The sequence below is a fragment of the Chiloscyllium plagiosum genome, chromosome 19 (genome assembly GCF_004010195.1).
Source record: "Chiloscyllium plagiosum isolate BGI_BamShark_2017 chromosome 19, ASM401019v2, whole genome shotgun sequence".
In the NCBI taxonomy this organism is placed as follows: Eukaryota; Metazoa; Chordata; class Chondrichthyes; order Orectolobiformes; family Hemiscylliidae; genus Chiloscyllium; species Chiloscyllium plagiosum.
In genome coordinates, this window is record NC_057728.1 from 40,672,020 (window position 1) to 40,692,887 (window position 20,868).

Consider the following 20,868-nt stretch of genomic DNA (forward strand, 5'->3'; position numbering starts at 1 on the left):
TGTCCTGGGAGAGTGAGTAGATAGTGCTGAGGGCATGCAGCATTTGTGATGTTGGAGATTGTGGCAGGCAGTAATGAATGAATAAACCTAGATTGCTGTTGGGGTTTATTCAATATACCATATCAGTTACATGCATTACAGAGTGATCTTTTGCTATAAATTCTGTGTCTTATGATCCTGCTCTACAGTTACCTGATGAAGGAGCAGCACTCTGGAAGCTAGTGCTTCCAAATAAACCTGTTGGACTATAACCTGGTGTTTTGAGATTTTTAACTTTGTCCACCCCAGTCCAACACCTGCACCTCCACATCATAGATCTATGAAAGAATTGCTACAAGTGTAGGCTCAAGGCATTGAAAGGTAGGCACTCGTGTTTAGAATCTAAATCATGGCTGTATCACAGAAATCTTGAACAATGAGACAAGATTTCCAACCAGAGTTGATTGGAAACAGCAGACTCTGACACCTCCAATATTCACTAAATAGTTTCCCTCTGATTATGAGGCAGGTAGTAACCACATCAGCATATCAGGGCCAAAAATGAGAATATCCGTCACCACACAGACCTACACAAAAGGTCAAACATTGACTTAAGATATAGCTGCTAATGATATTCTTTCCTCACCTTTACAAGTAAGTTCAGTGTAAGTATCTGATTGATCATTCATCTGACAGGGTTGCAATTATTCTCCTCCTGCTTTCTGTTCTTCTGAAGAAAAACTCCCGACCTACCGGAAAGTAGAAACATCTTTCCGATAACTGAATGAAGAGTAATTAGTGCACTCAGTACTGTATCATTTATTGTCACAGATAAACAAAATAACCCCATGAAAATTCCCATGTCACAGCAAAGTGGTGTATTTAGTCAGTGACTACTAACTTGCTAACTCTAAAATGTTCTGCTGGATAGTGGACCAAAAACAATGACATAAATCATCACAATAACTAATAGTGAAAATTTCAGCTCATCTAGCACAGGATGTTGGAATAGCAGTCCAGTAACTTGACAGAAGTGAATGTGTCATGAGAGATGTGGAAGATAGAGCTGAGTGTCATCAAAGTAAATATGAAAGCTGATGCTGTACTTGATGGTGCACCAAGGGGTATTATGTGAACAAGAATTCAGAGATAGCGAAGGACGGTTCCTTGGGATGCCAGAGATAATGATGTGAAAGCAACAAGGGAAGCCTTGCAAATTAAACCCCAGCTATACAATTAGATATTATCCTTTGGGTGTGAGCACACATTGATGATGAAGTCCAACGTTGACACCAATGTGCCAGGGCAGCCTTCCCACACCTCATGAACAGAGTGTCTGAAGTCTGAAAAGTCAAACTCAGCACCTAGCACATGGTTCATAGAACAGCCATGGACCCACCCTGCATGAAACATGGACCACGTACAGCAGTCAGCTCAAATTCCTAGAGAGTTATCACCAGCAATGCCTTGCAAAATCCTGAAAGCAGGATAGGTGTGTCAACATGAGCATCCTCTTCCAGATCGAGGTACTGGCCACACATGAACAGCTGCAGTGGGAGGACCACATTGTCTACATCGAGAGTGTGGTGCTGGAAAAGTACAGCCAGTCACGCAGCATCCAAGGAGCAGGAGAATCGACATTTTGAGCATAAGCTCTTCATCGGGAATGAGGCTCATTATCTGCATGCCTGACACAAGCCCCCCCCAAACATGAGCTTTACTGGGAGCTCTGCAATGCAATCATAGGAGGGCAGAGGAAATGCTACAAAGACATCCTGAAAGCCTCCCTAAACAGATGCAACATCCCCACTAATATGTGGGGATCGCTTGCCCTAGAATGCACAAACTGGCAAGGAAGCATTCATAAAGACATCAAGTACTCATGCATTACTGTGTGGAGCAAACACAAGCTGCAGAAAAGAATGCACAGAATCCAGACAGTCCCATCCACCTACCGCAAACATCACCAGCCCCACCTGTAGCAAAGACTGTGCCTCTAGAATTGAACTATTCAGCCATTGCACAACTCATGTCCCAGGGTGGGAGCAAGTCATCCTTGATCCTACAGGACCGCCAAAGCAGAAGAAGATAAATAGGAATGGAATCAGGAAACAGCCATCCTGCACAGTTGAAAACAGTGGAAAAGTGTTGGAGGAGGATTGTTTAGTTAACTACATCAACATATAGGTCAAAAATGTTGCGGAGGGTTAATTTATCGTTATCCCAGTTGCATTGAATATCATTTGTGGCTTTATTGAGAACTGATTCAGTATAGTGGTAGGGGCAGAAAACTGATTGGAGAGATTCAAACTCAGAATTCCAGAAAAAGTAGGTACAAATTTGTGAAGTTAAAATTTGGTGATTGGCTGTATAGGTATGGGATGCTTTGTGCCTCATTCTTTTAAATGCAAAATGCTGATTCTGTTACTTCAAAGAGCCTCCTTAGCTTTGTCAGCGATTTGATGAGCCGAATTTTAATTACTCCTTGCAAGTTAAGTTCTGTATAGAGAGTCATGTTCCTTGAAAGGCAAGTGGAAAATATTCCATTCTAAGCTGCCAATTGCACAAACATTCTATGGAGACAAACTGTATAACAGTGAAAACTATATGATTATATCTGTTAAATTTCAAAGATTGTTTTCTGATAGCGGACTTTAATAGCAGGGTATTGGACACATTTCAACTGATGCTGGGAATTTTACAGAAATAGCTTTAAAGGTAGTTACATGAGCAGGCTTCAAATTCAATTATCATTACACAGGATAATAACCATAGTAAATAATATTAACACAGGCGATGAATTTGCAGTGATCCAGCTCAGGTGCCTGATGGTAAATGTGCTTTTTGAAAAAGAGACAATAAGTGTACAGTTTATTATCTTTTGTACATTTCAAGAGGACATTACCTTAATTAAGCAGACTCCATTAGGATAATTAGCTCTGCTAGATATTTTAGTTTTTGATGTAAGGTTGTTCAATTTCTTAATGTCAAATCATCACATTTACATACCTTGTAATGTGAGATGAGACATGTATGTCATATAAATGCAAAGAGATGTTATTTTTATTACAAATCACAGGATTGTAATGACACTTGTCAATTTTAGCACAAGATTATGCTTTATTAGTCAATGTTTTGTTTTTGCTCTCAAAAATTAATTCTTTCTCTGTGAATGCCTTTATACATTATTAAGAAAAGGGAGGCCTTACAATGAATTTTCTTTGATCTTCCGGAATAACATTTTTTCTTTTGTACAAAAATAGAAAGCTTTCATTTGCATAAAGCCCTATTTGCAAAAGGCATAATAAACAATTGGCATTTTTAAAAAAAAATGTTTTACTGGAAATTTTCACCTGAGTAGCATTATAAAGTCAGGAATATTTCAAAGGAAATTATCTCTGAGAAATGTCTTTCTGGATATATAGTCAGATCTGTGATCAAAGTGATCAAAGAATATCAGTGCTATAATTATTTCATCACTCTGGAAACTATAAATCTATTAATGTTTAGTAAGAATGAACATAAACATGAATTATTTTAATGGAAAAAGCTTGCAACCTGTCTTTGTTGTAGCGGGAACTTTCTGTGATGAACATATCTTATAACAATGACTTGGTTACTGGCAGCTCCAAGCATTGCGAGAACTTTAGTTTACATAGGAAGCTCTCCAATATGGTAACAATATCTGATTAACAGCACAGGCTCTTATCTATTTGAACACAGTTACATTCTTGTTCAATTTATGTTTTTACAATTACCTGTCACCTCAATCCAACTGCCTTCACAATATAACTTATTTTTGAGCATAAATAGAGGTTGTGCTAAGGTCTTGTTCCTTTCTTCTCAGCATACGATGGATCCATGAACATCTAGCACCCTCTGATAACTCATTTAGATGATCATTCTTCATGGCCAATTCAAAATCCCGGATTATACCTAATCATGGGATTACAGTGAGTCAGGCCACTTGTCCAACAGCTAAAAGGCCCTCTGTGGGATAGGGAGAGAAATCATAGACCCTTACATTTGTAAAATGTCTTTATCAGAACCTCACAAAAGTGTTTTTCAGCCACTGAAGTACTTTCGCAGTCAGTGTTGATATGTTGGGAATTCTAAATGTCCACTTTCCTGCTTCCTGGCCCCATATCCAACTTCATATCCACCCACCAAACATTAACTTTAACCCTTACCTTCAAACATACATGTTAATTTATCCCCTCTCAACATTCATCATCAATGTTCTTCAATTTGAGCTCTTCATGCTTAATCGTAACCTCTAAGTATTTCAAATTTTTGTAATTTCTAATCTTCCATTTCTGATGTCATGCTTGTGCAGATCGGTTTTTATGGCAAGAAGTGAATGTAATGTAAGAGTTAATTTTAAAGAGTACCTGACAAACTAATTAGACTGAAAATTCATAGAATATAAAGAGACCAATTGGAATTAGGGAAGTTTTATTTGAAATATAATCTGGCAGTAGAAGTGTGTCCATAAGCCACAAACTCCATTTCAGAACTTTAACAAACTTTAGCATCCTGGAGACCAATATTGCATCCAAGGTCTGGTTTTCTGTTTGTAAATCTTGCCAAGTGCAAAGTGGACATTTAGAATTCCCAACATATCAACACTGACTGCGAAAGTACTTCAGTGGCTGAAAAACACTTTTGTGAGGTTCTGATAAAGACATTTTACAAATGTAAGATTGTTCTATTGAAATCTTTTATGAAACACACTTAGACACGAAAAGTAAAATACACAGCTTCACCAGTAGTAAAAATATAGCATCAACTTCAAATCCAAACACATCATCAACAAGTAACTGAATTGAATAATGTAGTATTTCTGATGTTGTCACATATATGACCTTAACTTACATGAATATACTATACAGATAACTATATAATTGATATTTGTCTCAAATACAAATTTTCAACCAGAAATATTTTTGGATACAGATTCAAATGCAATGTCTGGAGTATCTGTAGCATCACTTCTCCTCTCAATAAACTGGAACAATTTATATTAAGGTGGTCTTATATCCCTTTGTGTTCTCATGCAAATAAACATGCAAACACTCCTTTAGGATTGGCCACTTAGAGGGACTTTAAGCTCCAGTCATGCCTACTTTCAATGACTAAGTGTCCTCCATGGTCCCAATAATGGCCTTTCTGGTCTCCTCCAACTCAATATCCCTTTTCCACTCATTCACTTGCAAGAAAGGTTCACGATAGGAGCATTGAACAGGAAGGATAATTTGGAAAGATCTTAACATAAGCAGCGAAAAAAGAAAAATCAACATTTTCCCAGCAGTATCCTTTACAGATACTCAACCCCAGTGAAATATTACACCTATCTTAACACTTTAATTTCTTGTATAACTGACAAGATTACAAACTGTGTCTTTGATGGATTTCTCACATTATTGTTTCTATTACTGTGTCTTTCTGGGATAACATTCACAAGCTAACTGACTGACTTTTTCTTCACTGATCTCTAATGAAAACTCAGGGCTTTTTTCCAGCCCTGTCTTACTGGACTGGTAAAACAGCTTCAGGCTTCTCTCCAACCCTGATGTTCAAAGCCCATCTGTTGGGATCAGTGGGCCAAATGATCTAACACTGCTTTTAGGAGAAAGTGAGGACTGCAGATGCTGGAGATTCAGTGTCAAAAAGTATAGTGCTGGCAAATTACAGCAGGTCAGGCAGCATCCAAGGAGCAAGAGAGTTGGTGTTTCGGGCATAAACCCTTCATCAAGAATACTGCATCCAATGTTTTATGGCCTTATGGTGGAATGGATCTTTTCTTTTGAACTATGACCACTGGCTTCTCTTTCTGTAAATCTTAAAAGTTAAACCTAAGTACTTCAGAAATTATGTCACTGGCTCACTTTAGCTTAAATCGCATGATTTCTTGGAAATGTTATTTTGACACACTGCTAAATTAAGAGTTGTTAAACAGTAAAAACACAAATCATCTGCACGGAACTATAAAACTAAAACCATTTACCTCTATTTTATAATTCAAAAATGATAATGATAATAATAATATAAATTATAAATATTCATCACACACTGACCCTGCTGGATTTTCCTAATGTGGACAAGATTAATATTGTTGGAGAAAGCCACCACCTCTGTTAAATTAAAGTATAAGTAATGGAGACTTTCAGTATCTGCTGCAACATAATTTGGCCATTTATATCCGAAAAAGTGTGCAAAACCTTTTCAAATTTTAAATTTTGATTCGCTCTATGTGATATCAAGAAACAGTTGGAGGCATTGGATACTGCAAAGATTATGGGTGCTGACAACATTCCAACAATAGTATTAAAGACTTTTGCTCCAGAACTTGCTGCTGCCCTCGCCAAGCTCTATTTATATAGTTACAGCACTGGTATCCACCCAACAAAGTAGAAAACTGCCCACTTATATCCTGTACACAAAAAAGCAGGACAAATCCAACTCGTTTGATTACTGCCCCTGCCATCTATTGCCAATCATCAGTAAAGTGATGCAAGGTGTTATCAGCAGCAGTTGTTCAGCAATAACCTGTTCAGTGATGCCCAGTTTGGGTTCAACCAGGGCCACTCAGCTCCTGACTCAATACAGCCTTAGTTCAAATATGGACAAAAGAGCTGAATTCCAGAGGTGAGGTGAGAGTGATAGCCCTTGATAGCGAGGCTGTAGCATTAAGGAGCCCAGTAAAACTGGAATCAAAGGTCGTCAGGGAGCAAACTCTCTGCTGATTGGAGTCATACCTGGCACATAGGATGATGGTTATTGTTATTGAAAGTCAGCCATCTCAGCTCCAGGACTTCTCTGCAGGAGTTCCTCAGGGAAGTGCCTCAGCCCAAATATCTTCATCTGCTTCATCAACGACCTTCCCTCCATCATAAGGTCAGAAGAGATCAGCACAATTTGCGATTCCTCAGATGCTGAATCAGTCCATGTTCAAATGCAACAAGATCTGGACAATATCCGGGTTTGGATTGACAAATGGCAAGGAGCATTTGTGCCACACAAATGCCAGGCAATGACCATCTCCAATAAGAGACAATCTAACCACTGCTGCTTGAATTCAATGGTGTTACAATCACTGAATCCCCCACTATCAACATCCTGGGGGTTACCATTGACCAGAAACTCAACTGGACTCACCACATAAATACAGTGGCTACAAGGGCAGGTCAGAGGCTAAGAATACTGGAGGAAGTAACTCATCTCCTGTTTCCCCAAGGCCTGTTCACCACCTACAAGACACAAGTCAGGAATGGGATGGAATGCTCCCCATTTGCCTGGATGGGCACAGTGCAACAACATTCAAGAAGATTGTCACCATCCAGGAAAATCCAGCCTTCTTGACTGGCACCACAAGCATCCATTTCCTCCACACTGGCACTCAGTAGCAGCAGTGTGCACTATCTACAAGATGCACTGCAGAAATTTACCAAAAATCCTCAGGCCACTTCCTAGAACAACAAGGGCAGCAGATACTTGGGAACACCACCAACTGCAATTTCTCCTCCAAGCCACTCCCCTTGGAAACATATCGCTGTTCCTTCACTATTGCTGGGTTAAAATCCTGGACTTCCCTCCCTAAGAAGAAGGGCTTATGCCCAAAACGTCGATACTCCTGCTTCTCGGATGCTGCCTGGCCTGCTGTGTTTTTCCAGCACCACACTTTTCAACTCTTCCCTCCCTAAGGATATTGTTCAGCAATTCAAGAAGGCAGCTCACCACCACCTTCTCAAGGGCAACTAAGGATGCACAATAAATGCTGGCCAGCCAGCGATGCCCATGTCCCATGAGTTACTAGAAAAATTTGGTGCACTTTTGCACAGGCTTGGAATTTGAAATTCAAATTAGGCAAATGTTCTTCACCTTGTTACCAAACAGGATACAGCAATAGCCCAACATTTCCAATATACTGTGCTGCATGAGTAAAAGAAAAATACCTTGGTATCGAAGTATGGCAATGAGGCTATATTGAGCAATGACATCAGATGCCCAAGATAATCCATTATCGTTTTTAAATCTATTCTTGGGATATGGGCATTGCTGGCTAGGCCAACATCTACTGCTTACTGCTAATTGTCCTGGAAAAGGTGGTGTGGAACAGCCTTATTGAGTCATGTCGTCCATGTGGTGTAACTATTCCACAGTTCTGCAGACTCCATGTGCAACTCTGTCAGGAGGACAGAAAATTAGGCATGAGCTCTGGTTATCCAGATTTCAACTGTGTGCAGGCACCTCCATAGACCCTCATTAAGAACTCCCACTCACCCATATCGAGGCCAGTGACAGAAGAGGAAAATGGACAGAGCTACAAACACCTTATTCCTGTTTTGGTGGTTCGTAGCATCAAGGAATAAGAGGGATCAAAGGAGGTGCAACTATTCTTAGAGAACCAGTCTGAGAATATATCATCCAACTGTGGAAGATATTTAATTTAAAGGATTCTCTTCAGCCCTATTGAAGTGCAATGTATTTTAACATGGTGTGGCAGGTATTTAGCTGACTGTCAGCAGAGTGAATTACCCTGTCCTTTGCAGTCACTTGGGCTGGACAGATTTTTGAGGTAGATCATTTGAGGCCCAGATGCCAGCAAAGACCATTTAAATTTGGTCACCCGTTAGGTGAGGTCCCAGATCAAAGTTTAATGCAATTTTGGACACTACATGTGTTTCAACCATACAACAGTAGATTATTCAACGTAGGGACTTTATTGAAGTGAAGCTTAAGATATCTGCCTACAGGTTGTGTGATTCATGGTAGAGGTGACTTCAGCGGAATAAGACAGACATTTGTAAATGTTTGCATTTCATTCTAAACGAAATGTTTATCTGGTACCTAGCACACATCCATAAAACTGCACACAAGTTGGTGCACATTGTTACAGAAGGAAAGAAAACTTAAGAAAATCAGCCACTGTCCTTGGAGGCTAATTTATAAGCAGTTGTGACTGACCTTTGATTGAACTCAACAGTTATAAGTAGCTATAATTACCTAGAATTGCTGAATTAGAGCGGTGATCTCAGGGCACGAACCAGTTAAAGATCCCAAACAAGACTACCTTTGAGCAATGCTACTGGAAACCACTAGTATAAATCTACCTTTATGTTTCATTTGAGTTGCTGCAATTTTACCTCAGTGTGCTTAACAGACTGTTGCGTTTTATGAAGGTTAGAGCAAAACAGGTGGTTTCTTACCATATATGGCTTTGGTAATTTAACACAGGAATATCATGTTTCTTTTTGGATGGAGCTTCTGTTGGACTAAAATAGAGTTATGCCATGTCCCACTGAGAGTGTGCTTACACTGACAGAAACCGCTCAAGTGTATTTTGTACTTAAGCAGATATTGTTGATGTTGGGTCGTGGGAGGGAGGGGTGGAAGATGGTTATTCCATCATATGCTCACAGCTTAACTTACAGCTTGAAATTTAGCAGACGTGTCAAGGGCAGACAATCATTAGGAATCTATACTTATATGACAGAATATCGTCCCATAAGCTAGAGCTGTTTTTACACTGCTGTGAAAACAGCAATGTGGAGCTGCTTGTGTTCTCACTATGTAAAGCTGACATCCTGCCACAAGCTTCCTGCCACTGAACATGCCCCACAAACATCCATAGAATATTTTCCATTGCATTTATCCAGCAGGCTCAAGGTAATCTTTTTATACTGGATATGGCAATAGTGGTTACAAGCCTATACCAAGTCACTTAATTTTATTAAATTTGCCAATTTAATGCCAATTCTTTTGAATTATTTGTAGCTTTATCATTATGAAAGCATTGCCATGAGTAAAAAGTTTAGAGTCATAGAGTTATATAAGTTTACACCATGGAAACAGGCTCTTTGGTCCAACTGATCCATGCTAACCAGATTTCCTACACTAACTGGTCCTATTTGCCTGCATTTGGCCCATGTCCCTCTAAATCTGTCCTGCCCATGGATTTGTCCAAACACCTTTTATATCCAAATGCTTGAGATCCTCAAACTCTGTCTTCCTGGGTAAGAAGTGTAAGGTTCCAGTGCTCACTGGTTTGAAGCCTAGAATGAGGGTGATAATATTGTGAACCCCGGGCAGAACTTTACTGGTTCCCAAGACACTTAAATGGAGACAGGAAGCTGGTAAAATCGCAGCAAGCCAAATTGGATCTGCTCCATGACTAAGTCTTGTCATCAGTAAAAATGAAGGGCAGCCAAATTGAAAATACTTAGACCTCACTAGCGGCCATTTTACCAGAAAATCTGTGCTTCGTACATGGCGAATTGATCCCAATCTATGGGAAGACCAAGGTGCTAATGGCTTTTTAGCAGAGGTTTTGGAGTTGTGAGGGGGAGAGGGAATAAAAAGTTTAATCAAAGAGATGGTCATAGGTAAAGAAGGCAGTGCCTGAAGCTTCAGACATTTCTTCTGAGTAATTTCCCTCCATCAATCAGAAAAATGTCTTGCTGAAAATGAAGGGTGCCCTGGTCAAACTTCAGCATTAATAATAACCTTATCACCAAGACATTCAAGAATAAATACTAAAATCATGGTACAGAGTAGGAAAGAAGCATTCCGGAGTTGAATTTTATAAAACAGTGGTGACATGTCTTCCCCCGTCCCATTATAAAAGTCAGAAGTGAGCCTGCCTGCATTTGTTGAGCATGCCCAAAGTCAATTAATGACGACTGGACCTTTAAGTTGGTTTGTAAGAGCTGTTGCTCCATGGCCAGTTTAATGGCGAGTGGTTCTCTTGTTTCAGCAAAATTAGCAGGAGGAGTGGCCACTGCAGGGATTGGACGCAATCACAAAAATGAGGAGGCATACAGACAGGAGGAAGGGAAGTCTGCAGGTCTCATTAGGGATAGACTGGTAGGCCTCAGTGATGGGGTTTGGGGTTAAAAAACAATAGGGCAGGTAGGAGGGGAGAAACTTAGAGGTGTATGACCTTGAGAATGTGATCTCCAATGGGCACAATGTGCCCAACCAAAATACACCCTCTCAGCCCAGTCGTACTGCCAGTAGGTTTCACCTGGTAGACTGGACACTGGGCCACAGCCTTCCTGGCATGGGAGAAATCACAGTGGTGATAACAGGAATCCCTGAAGGGGCCATTGATTAAAAATAATGAGGAATAGTTTTAGAGAGGCTGTTGTGGAGTCATAATTAGCAGCATCCTCACAGATAGGTTAGAGGAATAGATGAACTATCCACATTAAGCTTGTAATTGGTACAGGGACTGTAATTGCAAGCCTGCTGTTTTTAAGTGATGCAGTTTGGTGCATTAAACAGCATGAGAGGTTGTTGATGCATTGGATAAGAGATGCATTCCAAATGCACTTATTGACCTTGACCACTTGTGTGAAGCTATTACACTTATTATGCCACTGCTGTCAGGGGCTAGACTGTTCATCCTGGCCACCCATTCCTATTCCCCCTGGAGAATTCTCCTTGATGGCCTCTGAGAAACATGGACTCTCTCCTCCTCTCTAATAAACGTATCAGTGTCCCATCCATAACCCCTCCCTCTTTGATGGTGCTCTAATTGTACAGCTCATACAAGCAGCCAGTTTCAATACAGGAAGCCGACAATAGTTCTCTCCCACTGTTTGCTGCTCCCCTCTGAGAGGGTCAGGTTCCTTTTTAAGAGGAGAAGGCTAGCTAACATCAGTACACTGCAGGGCCTCCTGCTGGTTGTTTGATAAATCTGACCCAGTTCAGACCATCACTGCAATCGAATAGGAGACAATATTAAGTGTGCTATCTGCCTTCCAAGCATTAAAAACTCCAACTGCATTGATAGATTACAGAAGTTTGGCTGTTCTCCTTGCAGGCGTGAAGTTGGGAAGGAAATGTAATATGTTATTAAAATCATGAGGAATCTGAGTTAAAACTCACACAACACCAGGTTATAGTCCAACAGGTTTAGTTTGAAGCACTAGCTTTTGGAGCGCTGCTCCTTCATCAGGTGGTTGATCATGAAGGAACCTATTGGACTATAATGTGGTGTTGTGTGATTTTTATATTTGTTCACCCCAGTCCAACACTGGCATCTCCAAATCCTGAGGAATCTGGACAGAGTAGAGAGAGAGAAACTGTTCCCATGGCTGGAAGGATCAAAAACAGATGGCACAGATTGAAGGATAATGACAACAGAAGCAACGGGGACATGCAGCAACATTTACTTTACATGAGTGCATCCAGGAATGCGCAACAGTCTAAGAATATGATGGAGGCGCATTTAATTAAGGTATTCAAAGAAGAAAATGGATTGATCATGAAAAGAAAGAATATTCAGGGCTGGGGAGCAGGCAGTGAAGAGGCACTCAGAGAATTGCTCTTTCAGCCAGCCAACAGATTCAAGATGACTCAAAAATCTTTCTTCTGGGCCATAAATATGAGATGGTTCAATGAAAATGGGCAAGCCATGAACTGTAATTCTGACTTCCAAAAGTGGGTGAATTTTGGGGTCAGTTTATCTGGGATGCAAATTTGATGCATACTTTGATATAAACCTGAATAATAGAACAGAGGATGGAGCATTGACTAAAGCTGGTGAAAGGAAAATGCACAGGAAAAAACAGTGAATTTTGGGGTCAGTTTATCTGGGATGCAAATTTGATGCATACTTTGATATAAATCTGAATAATAGAACTGAGGATGGAGCATTGACTAAAGCTGGTGAAAGGAAAATGCACAGGAAAAAACAGGTAATCATCATGTAAATACTGAATCAACATTTGGAACAACTTTTCAGTGGAGACATTGACATAGCACAATGTGAAAAAACAGAGATTTCTTTATTCCAGTTAATTGAGTTTACACTGGAACAATGGATTTCTTAATCCATAGATGTCTCTGATGTTATGTGTAAAATGAACAATTCAAAGTGTAAAGATGGTGAAAAAGATGATTAAACATTAGCTAAAATGCTGAGACAAGCCAAGTGGCTCAAGTTGCATTCTGAAACATCATGACTTAATTTGTAATAAAACAATTTATTTTTTCTAAATCAAATCTTTGTTTTGCTCACTTTTGGTGAATAAGTAATGTTTTTCTATAACCCTGCATATCCTGGCCAATTGCCTTTGCTTGGATGGCTGGGTAGTGGTGCTGGAATAGAGTTTCGAACAAGTTAAATGGGAAAACTGTTTTCAAACAGGACATAAGCATATAATCATAAGAACTTCTCCTCAGACTGAAATGTTCATATTTCACAAAAACCTATTTCATACGTATTTCTATTGGCCGAATCCACTGCATTAAGGACCAGTAATTGCAGACTCTGTGGTTTTCTGCCATTAGTAGATTCCTACTGTGGATGACCCTGTATTCAATATTGAAAAGGGCAGCCAATGGAGCCTAAATATTATTTTTTACATTTTGTCACATTTAATATAAAGGAAGTGAGAGCAAATTGCAGTCTAATGCACTAAAGAGGAGCACTTGCAAAAAAAAGTACTTTCTCATAAATACTTAAGTGCAATAAAACAAGAGAAACTTCAAAATGCAATGTTGGCAGGATCATCATTATCAGTTGCCAGGAGCCAGACAAAATTTCCTGCGCTGCAAAATTAAATATTTACAACAATAACTTGTAGGTAAAGAAACAGAATGGCAGTCCTGTGTAGCAACAGTGATGCATATCTTTTTTAACATTAACAAGTGCCAGGCAAAATTGCACCTTTATATTTGTTCATTCACTTAAATAAATCAGAAGCTATCAGGGACAGTAACTAGATGAACTTAGGAACATACAAACACAAGCAATTGACTTGGTCCTGGTCTCTCCAGTTTAATATCTGAGGACAGCTTGTAATTCTAGTCATGTCCACCACTGGTGCTGCTGAGACAACAGAGCTGCTGACCAATCAGATTTACTGGCAGATTTTAGACTAGATTAGATTCCCTACAGTGTGGAAACAGGCCCTTTGGCCCAACCAGTCCACACCAACCCTCCGAAAAGTAACTTAGCCAGACCCACTTCTCTCTGACTAATACACCTATCACAATGCGCAATTTAGCATGGCCAATTCACCTGACCTGCACATCTTTGGACTGTGGAAGGAAACCAGAGCACTCGGAGGAAACCCGCGCAGACACAGGGAGAATGTGCAGATTCTACACAGACAGTCACCCAAGGCTGGAATTGAACCTGGGATCCTGGAGCTGTGAGGCAGCAGTGCTAACCACTGAGCCACTGACCTTCACCCAAGTGATGGGCAGACTTGTGGCTTCCTGCTGAATATTAAACAGTGGGGGCAGCAGTGATTGGTAGGGATGTATTCCCCACAGACTCTTCCAGAGTTGGGGCTGGAAATTTCCCTTCAACCATCTGAAAAATCCTGCTCAATCATGTCACTGTTGTAATCAAATCTTTCAATGATCTAACTCAGTTCTCTGCTGCTTGGCTAATGTTTGTACATTTCATTCAGTTGCCCTCTGAAGTTCCCAGATTGGAATAGAAACATGCAGCATCTTATTGACCAGAGGACAGTTTTAAATGTTACTTCTGTCTAGATTAGTAATTTATGTCAACATGCCAGAGTGTGGAATGCAGAGGGGGAGACCTGAAAATTTACGCTGCAATCCAGAAAGAACAACATTTTTATTTATCCCTGTTCCCCATCTGACTTAAAAAAAAATAAAAATGAGAAGAGACAGCATATAAATCAGCGAAAATTTAAGAATATATTTCATTGCAAATTGAAGATTCATAAAATAATTCCAGTTGGGACCTGAAAAGGAAAAAAAAAGCAGGTCAAATTTCATGAAGCTCTCTTCTGTACAGGTTGCCAACAAGTCCTGTTCTTGAGTCCAATTCTAAGTCGATTTGTACGCAAGTTAGAATACAATGCTCAACAAAATAAAGTAGCCATTCATAAATATAAGGAAAGTTCTTATGTCAGGTCTTTAAAACTAATATAACCATACCCCTGTATTAAACTGTGTTCCTAATTCAGACATTAGTAAATTGGGAACCATCTATATTCTGGTTGTAACATCATGATATGACTTGCACACTGCTTTTATGGTATTTGACTAGTTTCTGTGCTAACTTTATGTCAGGTGAGCAGTGTAGAATCATGGGTAAGTCCTGTTGTGCTAACAAATAGCATTTGTCATCAGTGATGCATGCTGACATAAGGGGCAAATGGAATTAGGATAGAGCCTGCAAGTTTTCTCCTACCCACTTTATTATCTAATAATAAAGATTGTTGTTCATCAGTGTGAAAACAGATTCACCTTGTTCTACAACCTCAAGAGGACTTCACTATTAGAAAAAAAAGAATGTATGCTGAAATCTGCCTCTGTAATTAGTAAGTAAAGTCTATTAAGGACTATAGGATTGCTCTCTCATTAGTCAGAGATGGCTAGTGGTTTAACCTGAGGGTCATCAAGCCTCAGGCATGGGGTGAGATTGATAAGGTGGGATCCTCATAGTCACTTCCACCAATTAAATCCTTGCTGTTAGTATCGTAAACTAGCTATTCAGCCAACTGAGCACCTAACTCTACTGTAGAAGTGAGGGGGAAGAAAGCTACCAAAAGATACGATAATACTTTCAGTTGGCAATTAAATTCTAAATCAGGCTCCAGGATGAAGAGTTTTGCTATGAACCAAGTATGTTTATAATCTGAGGGAAATGGTCAGACCACCAAAAAGGTGCTCAGGTTCTCCATTGGTGAACCGGTCTGTGGTTCTAGTCCAATTCAGATGTCAACACCTCCCCATATCGTGACAAGTACATCTCAAAGGTCAGACATTTATGTGAGAGTGAAGAACTCACAATATTCCACATTATTGATGAATGTTGCACCTTCTAGAGCTGCTGGCCAATCTCCTCAGACTGCAGGCAGGCTCACAGAAGGGACCTGATCGGATTCTAGATCCAGGCAGATCATGAGGCTCTGGGCAGAGTTTTTTGTCACCGAAGGGAAGGAGTAAGAGGTGTGGATGCTGGGTGTTAAAGGTTGTATGGTAGTAAGGAAAGGGGATCTACAATCTTCAAGAGGTGGTATCCCCAGTCAAAGAGCACACTCCAACGATAGGAGCAGGAGTAGGCTATTCAACCTCTGAGCCTGTTCCATCATTTAATGAGATCATTGCTAATCTGTGGCTTAACTCCATATACATGCCTTTGGCCTATATCTCTTAATAGCTTTGCAAAACAAAATATTATCTATCTCAGTTTTAAAATTAACAACTGATCCTGCATCCACTGTGGTTTGTGGAAACAACTTCCCTGTAGAAAACACACCCAGGAGGAATGTGCAATATCCAGCCCAATGTTATGTATCTCATCAAATGTTTGAGAACTGAATATCACAGGGAGTCCTTTGAAACTTTCAAACTGCTTGTTTTCTACTGTTAAACATCAATTCCTTTAGTCTGTAAAGCTCCAAAACTGCAATCAAAACAGTGAATTTTATAAAACAATTCAAGGTAGACAGTGATCCAAATTCCATTTTTTTTTTAGTATACTTTCTTCATAGTCATTCTTGGGATATGAGCAGTGTTGGCAATGTATTGGCAATCTATTGACCATCCCATTGCCAATCTAAAATGTAGTGATGAGCCATAATTGACTCACGTGGCTAAACACATTTAACAGAGAGTCAATGTTCTGTCATTGGTTTAATTTCCCCTTACATAAAAGGTGGAGGCAATGACCTAGTTGACTGACTACACTGACATGATTATATTGAAAAGAAGGACTCTAGGTAAAACAGGTACCGACATACCAGAATGTCACAAGGCACAATGTGATGTGTATGGAGTGTCAGGGTGCCAAATATGTCATTGAGAGCCTAGTGTGGGTCAGGAGGGGTGGGTGTATTGGGGCTAGTGGTGGCATTTTGAGGGATGTCAAGGCCAACGACTGTTGGGGTTGATTGGAGTTGTTGCTCTTTCAAAGGTCACAGGCTTTTACCTGTAAATGGTGTTCACACAAAACAAGAAGTAAGGATAATATTTCTGTGCCATTTTAGAATGTTTGCATCATTATGGGAAAATATGACGGTTTCAATTGACTTCTACACATATGAAAGGTCCTTTTAGTAATGAAATAGTTTTTTGTATGTTTATTTTCTGTATTTTGTTTTACTTTTTTTTCAGAATGGCGATGTCCTTTCAGCACCTTAAAACTGCCAGGTTTTTTTTGAATCAGATCAGCAGCAGCTTTTCATGTTTGTGTCTTTTAAAGAGAGAGAGATGTGAAATACGCAATGCTTCACTGTAGGTTTGAGGCCTTTAGTTTTATTTTTATACTTTAAATTTGGTTGTAGTTGTAATTTCAGTCTGGATTTGGACAGATGATGGTGACTGTTAGGAAAATGACTTTTCATAACTATCACGTTTTTATCCTTTAGCATTCACTTATTGCCATTAACAAATTATTACAACTAGCTTTTAGTTCTCACTTGCTGCCACCATGATGCACTTTGTGGTTTTCCGGATATTAGCCTGTGTAACATAGATGTAGACAGTCAAGTTCTATTGAATCAGATACCTTGTAATTTATTTACAAAACCAAGTATTTACAGAGCCACAATATCACAAACTTACACACATAATCTGGGTTCTATACTTACTGATATAATGATACTTAATAACCACATGTTGACTGACTACACTGCTGAAACTTTATTGCTGGAACAGCACAGCAGGTCAGGCAGCATCTAGGGAACAGAAGATTCGACGTTTCGGGCACATGCCCTTCTTGACATTATTACATAGAAAAAGGGAGACTCTAGGCGAAATATATACCTATATATCAGAATATTACAAGTCATAATGTGATGTAACCATCCTAAAGATAAAAGAATATCTAATCAGGAATCTATGCCTATGGTTGTCAAAAGCAAATCCATCCCTAACCTACACCTATGGTCCCATCAGCAATTATCACCCACCTGCCCACAATAATAAATGATCCCTTATTTATTTCCCCCAGATACACTTGACCTGATCATTATCTCTTTTGGGGTAGGTATGCCACATCTTGTTCCATTCAGCCACTTCACAGACCACTTTTCCCTGGAGCAAGGATGCTGGGAGGGAGGGCAGACATTTTGGCCCGGTGAGAGTTTCTTTCACAGTACCATGTTACACTTGGAATTATTGCACATGGACAGCCAGAGCTCTGCAAACTCCCATCCCCATCTCTTTCTGTTAATGCAGGCAGCGCGCAGGTATCCATGCTAATGTCTCTTACTGCTTCTTTCCTTCTGCCAAAAAAGAATAATGTACAATAAAGCATAGTGGTGGTGGTGGGAGAGACTGTGCCTGATGTAAGGCTCTTCTTCCCCTTCAAGGAATAGGCCAGTAAGCTGGCAGGAGAGCAAGAGGAATGTGCCCAAGCTGAAGCAGAGTTTGGTTCATTGCAGACATTTACTGAGAAAGCCCTAAAGCAACTGCTCACATTGGACATCAAGCAACAATGTCTCAATAATGTCAGTAACGGTCACAGTAAGGATCACAACATTTTAAGAAATCTTTATGTTTTACTCTGTAGCCTCCAGAGAATAGGCCCAATTCCAACAAAGTCCACAGCACCATTCTGAGGAGGAATAGTCAGGCCTCTCAGAGAATGCAACATCGCAGTCTTCTACTCCACCCTCCAACCAAATAGAATAGGTTAGAGAAGGAAGAAATGACCAAGGTCTCTGACACCTGGAGAATACCTGGAGTTGGAGAACAAGCACCCTTTGAGCTCAATACAGATGATGGACCCCTAGACTTGGCGATTAATGAGCAGATGGAAATGCAGAGGCATGCAGGGGGAATATCTGAGGGAGGTTTCAGAGATCTTGCGCAGAGTTTATTGAAAGGCAGAGGAGTCTCTTTGACTCCAAGCTGATCTGACATTTCCAGCAAGTGAACACATGGCTGACCTCATGGACTAGGTAGGGGCCGCTGTGGAGAGTCAGGTATTCACGTACTAGGTAAGAGTGGGCAAAGGGACCTTGACACCCTCCTGGTGCCCAATCCTCTAAAAAGGTGAGGGGAATGCCATTGAGCACAATAGGGAGATGGTGTGTCAACTAGGTACTTGGTAATTGCCTTGCTGCACACCACCCCTCAACCAGGAACCCAGGCACATCCAGCAGGTTAGAACAAGGGAGAATGCGCCTGCACTTTTTCAGGAGACCCACAACAGGCCAGAGCCCTCGAGGCTCAAACTGATAAATAGCCAACTCATCTGAGACAAGGCAATAAAGCAACCAGGAAAATTTCTAAGGCTCAGCTAACGAGGTGGCACCAACATGCAGTGGTAGGAAAAGGAAGATTAAACATCTCCCTCAATAATCCCGTGCTTCTCCCTGATCCAATTACACTTCCCTGTTGTTCAATCACCTGATGTCCCTCCCAACACACCTAATCACCCTGCTGTATTCACACCTATAACATCCAGCTTCCAGCTTTCCTTTTGTCCCTTGCCCCAATCACTTTTACTCTCCCTTTGCATCATCCATTCCCATAATCCATCCAGTGCCCCTCATGACTACACCCTTTTAAATATCATTCCCTAAATTTCCTTTCCACCCAAACCACCTTTCTACCAATTTTTGAGTTTATTCCCTGCCCGCTCCGCCATTGAATTTGACTCCTCCTTCAACTGAGCCTTGCTTTGCCTAAATTACTGGAATCAGTCAGTGTGGCTGCCTCCCTTGAGCATTTATCATTTATCTCTCCACCCTTCAGGCACTCTGACTGTATTCCTGATGAAGGGCTTTTGCCCGAAACGTCGATTTTCCTGCTCCTTGGATGCTGTCTGAACTGCTGTGCTTTTCCAGCACCACTTTAATCCAGAATATGGTTTCCAGCATCTGCAGTCATTGTTTTTACCCTACCTCCCTTGAACAGGCTGGTGTGACCAGTCAGCTTTCCCTTGTAACAAAGTCAATATTTAACTCCAAGAAAAAATACTGCACATTGATGAAAGATTCTTATGAGTAGTTGATCATGTCAAGCTTTCACCCCTTACACTGTAAGCATTTGTGCAAAGAAACAGTTAAGGGAGGTGGCACACTAGTGAAGAAGTTTGGACTTACCAGAGCTTGGAAGAAGCAGTCTACCACATCAGATGCACAGTTCATGCATGTAATTGGAATTGTGGACACATGTGTTTCCTATTTTTGTCTGACCATGAACATACATCCAGCAGGCTGGCAAGTTAATAAGTATTTATGATGTGCTAATGAAAGTAAAACAGGTTCACATCATGAAGTCCTCAATTCAGAGAAATTAATGGCAAAACTTCAATCTGCTTGTTTAAAATGGAATTTTTGCATCCCACCCAATTAAGTTTCACCTCTCATTCTTCCAAAGGCTTTGGAAGGCCTAGAAAATTCTACTCTTTATGTGACTTGAAACAGTTAAAGGTGGATAAATCCCCAGGACCTGATCAGGTGTACTTGAGAACTCTGTGGGAAGCTAGAGAAGTGATTGTTGGGCCTCTTGCTGAGATATTTGTATCATCGATAGTCACAAGTGAGGTGTCGGAAGATTGGAGGTTGGCAAACGTGGTGCCACTGTTTAAGAAGGGCAGTAAAGACGAGCCAGGCAACTATAGACCGGTGAGCCTGACCTCGGTGTTGGGCACATTGTTGGAGGGAATCCTGAGGGACAGGATGTACATGTACTTGGAAAGGCAAGGACTGATTCGGGATAGTCAACATGGCTTTGTGCATGGGAAATCATGTCTCACAAACTTGATTGAGTTTTTTGAAGAAGTAACAAAGAAGATTGATGAGGGCAGAGCAGTAGATGTGATCTATATGGACTTCAGTAAGGCGTTCGACAAGGTTCCCCATGGGACACTGGTTAGCAAGGTTAGATCTCATGGAATACAGGAAGGACTAGCCATTTGGATACAGAACTGGCTCAAAG